Here is an 8223-nt window from a genome sequence, read left to right as displayed (position 1 = left end):
TTTGATCACTATTACACTATTACGGCCCCTTTTTTCATCGAATTTCCGGCTTCACTGGAGATAACACAGTCATTCAGAATTGAGGTTAATGTTATCGTACCGATGACGGTCACGATATCACGATGACGGGCCTTTGTCACCGGGTCTCCGGTACAAACAGAGATCAAGCAGACATTCAGAACTGGATTTAACAATGTGATACCGATGAAGATTATATTTTCATGTTACGTGGTTACTGATTATTAATATAATTTCTTAATATATTAAGGTGTTAGCTTTTTGATCAATCAGACGATAAGAAACCAGGGTATGAACCCCTTTTTCATGAATAATCACAATATCGTTATTACGGTCCTTTTCATCGAATCTCCGGCTTAACCGGATATTGTACAGGCATTCAGCATTGAGGTTAATATTAGATTTCCTCTGATGTTCACGTTTTCACTGTGACGGACCTTTCTTACCGGATCTCCGGTGGAAACAGAGATCAATCAGACCACGGGTGGCCAATCTTTGGTTTTAGTTGTAAAGGAAAGGATTTAACATGAATACAAAGTAAACTGTACTTACTTTAATGACACTTTGAATTTGCGTTGGTAATATTCATTAGCTATTCTTGAAAGTCCTAATGAAAATATATGAACATAATTAGCAATTTTGAAAAGTCATTCAATTTACTATCTTGGGGTATAGTGCGTCACTTGTAATCATGAAATGCGCCACTGTTGGCGCATGCGCCATAGGTTGGCCATCCCTGACTCAGACGTTCAGAACCGGGGTTAACTTTATTATACCGATGAGGTTATAGTTACATGTTATGTGGTTACTGGATATTAGTATTCTATTGATTCATCTGTTCACTGACCAGAGTCTCAAGGAACAGTAGATAGCCTCTCATGGCATGGTTGGTTTCGACCTGGCTTTTCATTAGAAGGGGCTAGCGTTCGGTTCCAAGTACTGAGTGGAAATTTATTGCTATTTGAACACGATTTTGTATGGATATTTATACATAGTTAGAATTAAATATATGCATAAATATAGGCATAATTAATTTATTTCTATTTTGAACATGATGTTGTATGGATATTTATCCACATTTATGCATAGTTAGAATTAAATATATGCATAAATATAGGCATAATTAATTTATTTCTATTTTGGACACGAAATACATAGACAGAATTAAATATATGCATAAATATAGGCATTTATTAGCTATACGGCTGATCCCAGCCTGTGAATAGGATCACTAACCAAAGTTTCAAGGAACATCCAGACTTATGTCCCCTTTCTTTAACAGAGGGTCCGCCTACATGGTATGGTTCCCGGAGTCATGCACGTTCTGCTACGAGCTGTCCTCGCTACTCCGGACCCATGATGTAAGTTGGTTCTAATATGTTTCCTTTTGGTATCCTTTGGCGATGATTTAATTTGATCCGGATTAATGTATGCATTGCTTATTGAGGAGAACGGTCTTCTCCTTCATCACTAATCCCCTCACTTCTTTCAGGCTGATGATGATTCTCTCCGGCCTGCAAGAGAGGCTCTCCGCCCTTAGGTATCAAGGTTTGGAAGGAATGCTCCATCTAGAGGTCCCTATCTCCTCGGAGTGTCCTCTCTAAGGTTGGACGTCGACCCCATGGACGGGCAGGTAGGTGGGGATGAGTTTTGAGCCTTCAGCTTTGCAATTACCTGCGACACGGACCTAGGACCCTCAAAGGATCCTGATGTTCATGTTACCTTGCATAAATCCGTGACTGCTAAAAGCAACACATTCTAGGGAAACCCAAGGGGCTATGACGGAGCTCAAAGATATGGTGGTGAGTCGGATCCGTTCAGGAACTCGGATGACTCCCCCTACAGCCCCAGGCGTATCGAAGTAACCTCCTTCGATAAAAACAACACATAGATATTTGCCTTACATGTTCCATATATAGATGGTACCATAACTCTGGATGACATAGACGTGCGCCCTCTGGGGGACCTAGAATTTACTCTCGGGTACTAGAATTCCCATTCAACGGATTCGTTTGATTGAAAGAGCATGCCTTGGTTAGGTTAGACAAGGTACCGAAGGTAACGGTATTATTTCCTAAAGGGCAGGCCCGATCTGTCTGGACTAGGATGTTGTCGGTCTGGGGGGGGTACGATAATTCCAAGCTCACCCCACACAGTGGGGAATACGACATATCTACAGATGCTCTCATTGTTGCCTTGCCTATTATGGATAAATGGACAGGTCTTACTATTCAAACTGACAAAGAAGGTTCGGCCATACCGGCTCTTAAAGAGCCGGACCCCACCTCGGGGAGACCCTAGCCTCGATTTATCCCACCGAGACTTTGTTTCGGATATTCAGGAAGAACCAATCTCTGCCCTTCCAATACGACCTACACGTTTGGTGGTCTGATCGGGTTAGTTGTGGGAAATACATTCTGTCTGAGGCCTCTATCAGACAGGAATGGAGCAGGCTGATAGTTCCTCCTGATGAGGTAAAACCCTCTTCCCTCAGGAGGAGGTGAACAAGGTTCTACAAAATGATACGAGAGCAACCCAAAATTGTAGGAAAGACGGGGCCTCACTGCCAGAAAGAAGGTCGAAGACCAAAAGCAAGCTTTCTTCAAGAAGAAGCAGAGGGTTGCCCTCTACAAAACGAACCGGGGTCACTGCCATCAATAGTCAGTTACCCACTCGACATCACAGTCTTCCTCTGATTCGTCGACTATGCATCCAGATCCCCCTAGGTATACTCCCTCACAACGAGGTAGTCCCAGTAGGGGAGAGACTTTACCTCTTTCAAGACCATTGGACCTTCGGTCCGTGGGCTCATAGCATAATCCCTAAAGGTTTGAAGTGGAAATGGCCACAAGGTCCTCCTCCTCCACTAGTGACCCTCTCCCAAAAATCCACTCCCATCCTGAAAGAGTACACCACAGAGTTACTCAAGAAGAAAGCAATCAAACGGGACCGATCACCGAAGTTCCAAGGCCGCCTTTTCACAATTCCGGAGAAAGGCTTGTCGGCATTGAGAGTGGACCGGGACTTGTCAAAGCTAAACTCTTACATTCTCTGTGACAAGTTCCGGATGTTGTCCATCTCTCAGATACGGACCTACCTTCCCCGTGGGGACGTCACCACCTCTGTCGATCTTACCGACGACTATTATGATGTGCCTATAGCTCGAAACTTCTCTCCTTATCTGGGTTTCCGCCTAGGCAGGAAAGCCTTTACACTCAAGACATGTCCTTTGGCCTCAACATTGATCCCAGGATATTCACGGAACTGGGAGAGACAGTGTTAGAACAACTCAGGAATCAAAAGATACAGATCATTGCTTATCTGGATGGTTGGCTCATTTGGGCCCGGTCGGCCATAGAAGGCAACAGAGCTACGAAGGAAGTACTTCAATTTCTCGACAACCTGTGATTTCGGGTCAATCTCCAAAAGTTTCGCCTGCAACCATCAGGCCACTTAGATTGGTTAGACATTCAGTGCGACCTTTCGAAGCACACGTTGTCTCTCCCTTCCAAAAAGGTAAGAGGAATAGCTTCCAAGATCGAGAATTTTCTCAAACACAAACAGGTACCCAGAAGAACCTTAGAAAGTATCATCGGTCTTCCCCAATTCACTCCAATAACGGGTCTCCTATTAAAATCCAAACTCAAAGGCATCAGTCGAGTTTGGAGAAAGAGAGCTACAGTACCTTTAAGAGACAAGGTCTCGAAGATCCCCTCTGTCTTGAAAATGAGACTACGCCCATGGTCCGAACCGAAGAACCTCTCCAATCAGTTCCCCTACAATTCCCACCTCCACAAGTGACATCCATGCAGCCGCGCCTCTAAGTGGATGGGGGGATTACTCCGAACATCAGATGTTTCAGGGCTCTTGGTCACCCGCCATGAAACAGTCCCATACCAATGTTCTCGAAGACATGGCAGTGTTCTTGAACCTGAAGAGACTCTCTCCTCCGAGGTCGAGCCACATCAGAGTACTGTAGTGTCAGACAGAACAGACGTAGTACACGGCGTCAACAGGGGAGGATCCAAGTCACCCAACCTGAATCGAATCCTGGTCACTATCTTCGCCTGGCCAACAGAAAAGAACTGGTTCCTGTCAGTAACTCACCTAGCAGGAGTCCAGAATGTGAGAGCAGACTCACTAGCCAGGACGAAACCACTGGAGTCGGAATGGTCTCTAGACATAATTTCATTCCGGTGGATACTCGGGAACCATTAGAAGAAGGTTTACCTATTTCCCCCAGTGAATCTTCTAATGAGACTTTTACACAAACTACGCCCCTTCCGGGGGGCATTGGCTTTAGTACCACCTCACTGGCCAAGAACAGTTGGTTTCCTCTCCTCCTTGAGTTGAAACTCCGTCCCTTCCGGATCCCGTTCCCCAAACTGACTCAACTAATCCAAACTCACTGTGTAAGATTACTCAAGGATAGCCAAAACTCTAACTTTGTGGGCTACAGGAAGTTTGCAGATCGTAGAGACGCGAACATTGAACCGGGAAACGATCTCTTCATCGAATCAGACAAAAGGGACTCTGCAATTCGCCAATATGATTCGGCCATTAACAACTAGCAGATTCCCTAAGGGTTCAGACCATGCTCGTATGTCTCCGAATATAGCCATCTCTTTCTTGAGGTTCCTATTTGGCAAAGGCCTAACAGTTAGCACTTTAACCACCATCAAGTCAGCTTGGAAGATTTACCTATTTCCACCAGTGAATCTTCCAATGAAAGTATTGCACAAACTACGCAATAATAATAATATCTGTCTACAAAAGGTCTCATGGTTTCTAAACGATGTTTTGAAATTGGCATCAGAAACCAATAACGAATCCTGCTCTTACATTTCGCTACTTAGAAAGATCCTATTTCTTACAGCCATAGCCTCAGGTGCCAGAATTTCAGAATTAGCAGCTCTCTCCCGTAATCCTGAGAACCTAGATTTCCTCCCGTCAGGAGAAGTACTGCTCTCCCCGGATAGAAGTTTCCTAGCTAAAAATGAAGACCCTCAAAACAGATGGTCTCCTTGAAAGATTATCCCTCTTCCACAAGATGCTTCTCTATGTCCAGTAGTGACTCTTAGGGCTTTTTTAGCTAGATCTACCACACGTTCCTCCGGTCCCTTGTTCATCAGGGAACAAGGGGGTACTATCTCCATTCAAGGTATTAGACAGCAAATACTTTACTTCATCAAACAGGCTAACCCGGAATCCTTTCCCCATGCACACGATATTCGGGGAGTAGCCACCTCAATTAACTACTTTCAAAACATGAATTTTAATGATCTTGAAAAGTATACAGGTTGGAAATCTCCTATGATCTTTAAACGCCACTATCTAAAGAACATACAAGCCCTAAAATTTTCTACTATTGCAGCTGGGAGTATCATCTCCCCAGATTAGTCTCCCTGTTCCTTCTAATTTCATTTTTCGTCCAACTCTCTTTCTTCTCCCTTCTACCTGCCACTCTCACCACGATGCCTCTCACCTCGGTGGAACGGATTCAGCTCCCCTAGTATCATGCTTTGATATGTCAATTATGAACGATGTTCACTCTTATGTTGTATTGTTTATTAATGTATATAATCTTTACTCCTAAGATATTTATTCATTTACCTGTTTAATTGATGCTCATGGGCTTGGAAGGCATTCTCTTGTAAATTTTCACCGGCGAACACAGGTCGACCCAGGAAAGGGATTTTGATGAAGGAAAAATCTATTTCTGGGGAGAGTCCTGTGTCGCCCGGTGAAACCCTTCCCTGTTTCTCCCTTCCCTTTCCTGTCCAAGCCAATTTTGAAATCCATACAGAAGGATGTCAGATGGCGCTGGTGTTGGGCGTCGGTGGGGTGGCTCAGGTTGGTGCGGTTGAGACCGCTGTTGCGGCTCACCCCTCGTGTATATTGACGAAGGAATACTCTAAATGGAAGACGACCTGTGAATAGCGGCTTTCACACGCCCTTTCTTTATACACGACGCCCTTAGGGGTGCTCGCGCGAGGGTAGTAACCTCTGCATTCCATGCTTTAACTTTCTCTTGTATATTTGGAAGTTAGTTATATCAGAAAAGTGACAAGAAGGACTTTTTCACCGGGCGACACAGGTCTCTCCCCAGAAATAGATTTTTCCTTCGTCAAAATCCCTTAACTCTTTGAGGGGGAAGAGTGGCGAACGAAAGGGGAGATTGACGAAGGAATACTCTAAATGGAAGACGACCTGTGAATAGCGGCTTTCACACGCCCTTTCTTTATACACGACGCCCTTAGGGGTGCTCGCGCGAGGGTAGTAACCTCTGCATTCCATGCTTTAACTTTCTCTTGTATATTTGGAAGTTATTTATATCAGAAAAGTGACAAGAAGGACTTTTTCACCGGGCGACACAGGTCTCTCCCCAGAAATAGATTTTTCCTTCGTCAAAATCCCTTAACTCTTTGAGAGGGGAGAGTGGCGAACGAAAGGGGAGCCATTATCAAGGTACCCGGTGGACCTCCTCTCTGTACTACTACGGCCCATCATTCCTAGTTTGCATTTAAGCAGGAATAGCTGCAGATAGAGTAGTTTCGGGTGGGGTCATTTAAGAAAGAAGGATGTGTCCATCAGGACGACATGGCTATCTCACCCAAAAATAGATTTTTTGCTTTGATCACAATCCGTTTTTTGGGTTTGTCCACGTCCTGATGGAAGCTTACCAGAGAATTATCTTGACAAGTACTATATCTGTGGGTTTGTATAGGTGCCTTTACTTTTAATGAGTTCCTTATATGGTCTCTTAGACCCTTATATATGACATTACTGTTATTTTTCATATCCACCAAGCTTGGAACTATAAGGATTCAAAGTTTGTATTTCCGTAAGGACGCAAGGGAAACTTTCTAGAGATTACCTATTCGTACTTTGGAAATCGGTACCATCAAGGTGTCTATTTAAGGAAAATAGAAACACTGGATTCTTTTATTCATGTCATCATCAAGTACGGGGTGTTCGATGTCAAACGGCCGTGGCCCTCTGCACAAAACATCTCCATTCATTCCGGTCTTGAGCCTTCCTTTCCAAGTCCACCATCGTTAGCCCGCACATCTCCTTGATATTGTCACTCAATCTAATTTTAGGCCTTCCTCTCGTTCTTGTACCATAGACTGATCCAATTAGTAGCGTTCTTTCCAGAGTATTGTGTTTCCGAACCTGGTGTCCAATAAAAGTTAGTTTTCTTTCATCCAAAATGTCAAGTAATCTTTTTTCGATATTGATCTTTTGTAGAACTTCCACGTTAGTCTTTTTCTCAATGCAACTTATCCTAAGGACTCTTCTGTAACACCATAGTTCAAAACTTTCTAATCTTTTCTGATCTGTAGCTTTTAAAACCCAACATTCTGAGCCGTATGATGCCCATGGGGAAAACAAGTGATTTGAGAAGCCACTTCTTTGTGTTTAGAGTGATATGTCTGTCTTTCCACACATTGCTTAGTGCGATGGTTGCATTCTTTGCAATACCAATTTTTCTTTTGATCTCTTGGGAGTCGTCTCCATTATTGGTGAAAGTTGCTCCGAGGTAAGTAAATTCAGTGACATTATCTAGGGCAACTCCATCTAGTAGAATTTCTTGATCAGACAGGGCTTTTTGACACTTCATGACCTTTGTTTTCTTAGCATTTAGGTACAGTCGCACTTTTTCACTCTCAGCTTTTACTTTTGATACTAATGTTTGGAGGTCCTCCATACTTCCAGCGATTAAAACCACATCGTCGGCGTGTCTGAGATTAGTGATCTTTTGTCCTCCAACAGTTGTGCCTCCTTCGTAGTCTTCAAGCGCATTTCTCATTATGGTTTCTGAGTAGATATTAAAGAGGTGGGGAGAAACATTGCATCCTTGTCTGACACCTTGTCCGATGTTAAACCAATACGTTAGGCCATAAGATGTTCGCACTGCTTCTTTCTGTTGATTGTGCAGTGCTTTCAGAAGTGAGATGACATTAGGTGGAAAACCCATGTCGTTCCATAAGATGTCATGTGCAACTGTATCAAAGGCTTTAGTGTAGTCAATAAAACAAAGGAATACGTCGATTCCTTGTTCTCTGTTTTTTTTTCAAGGATCATCTTGAGATTCATGATTTGGTGTCTGGTGCCTTTCCCAGGACAGAATCCTGCTTGTTCATCAGCGATTTCTTCGTTCAGTTTGTTTGCCATTCTCTTAGCCATAATTTTCAAAAGAAT

This window comes from Palaemon carinicauda, chromosome 4 (assembly GCF_036898095.1).
Source record: "Palaemon carinicauda isolate YSFRI2023 chromosome 4, ASM3689809v2, whole genome shotgun sequence".
Taxonomy (NCBI): domain Eukaryota; kingdom Metazoa; phylum Arthropoda; class Malacostraca; order Decapoda; family Palaemonidae; genus Palaemon; species Palaemon carinicauda.
The sequence above is the reverse complement of the archived record's forward strand: the minus strand, read 5'-3'. Positions refer to the sequence as shown.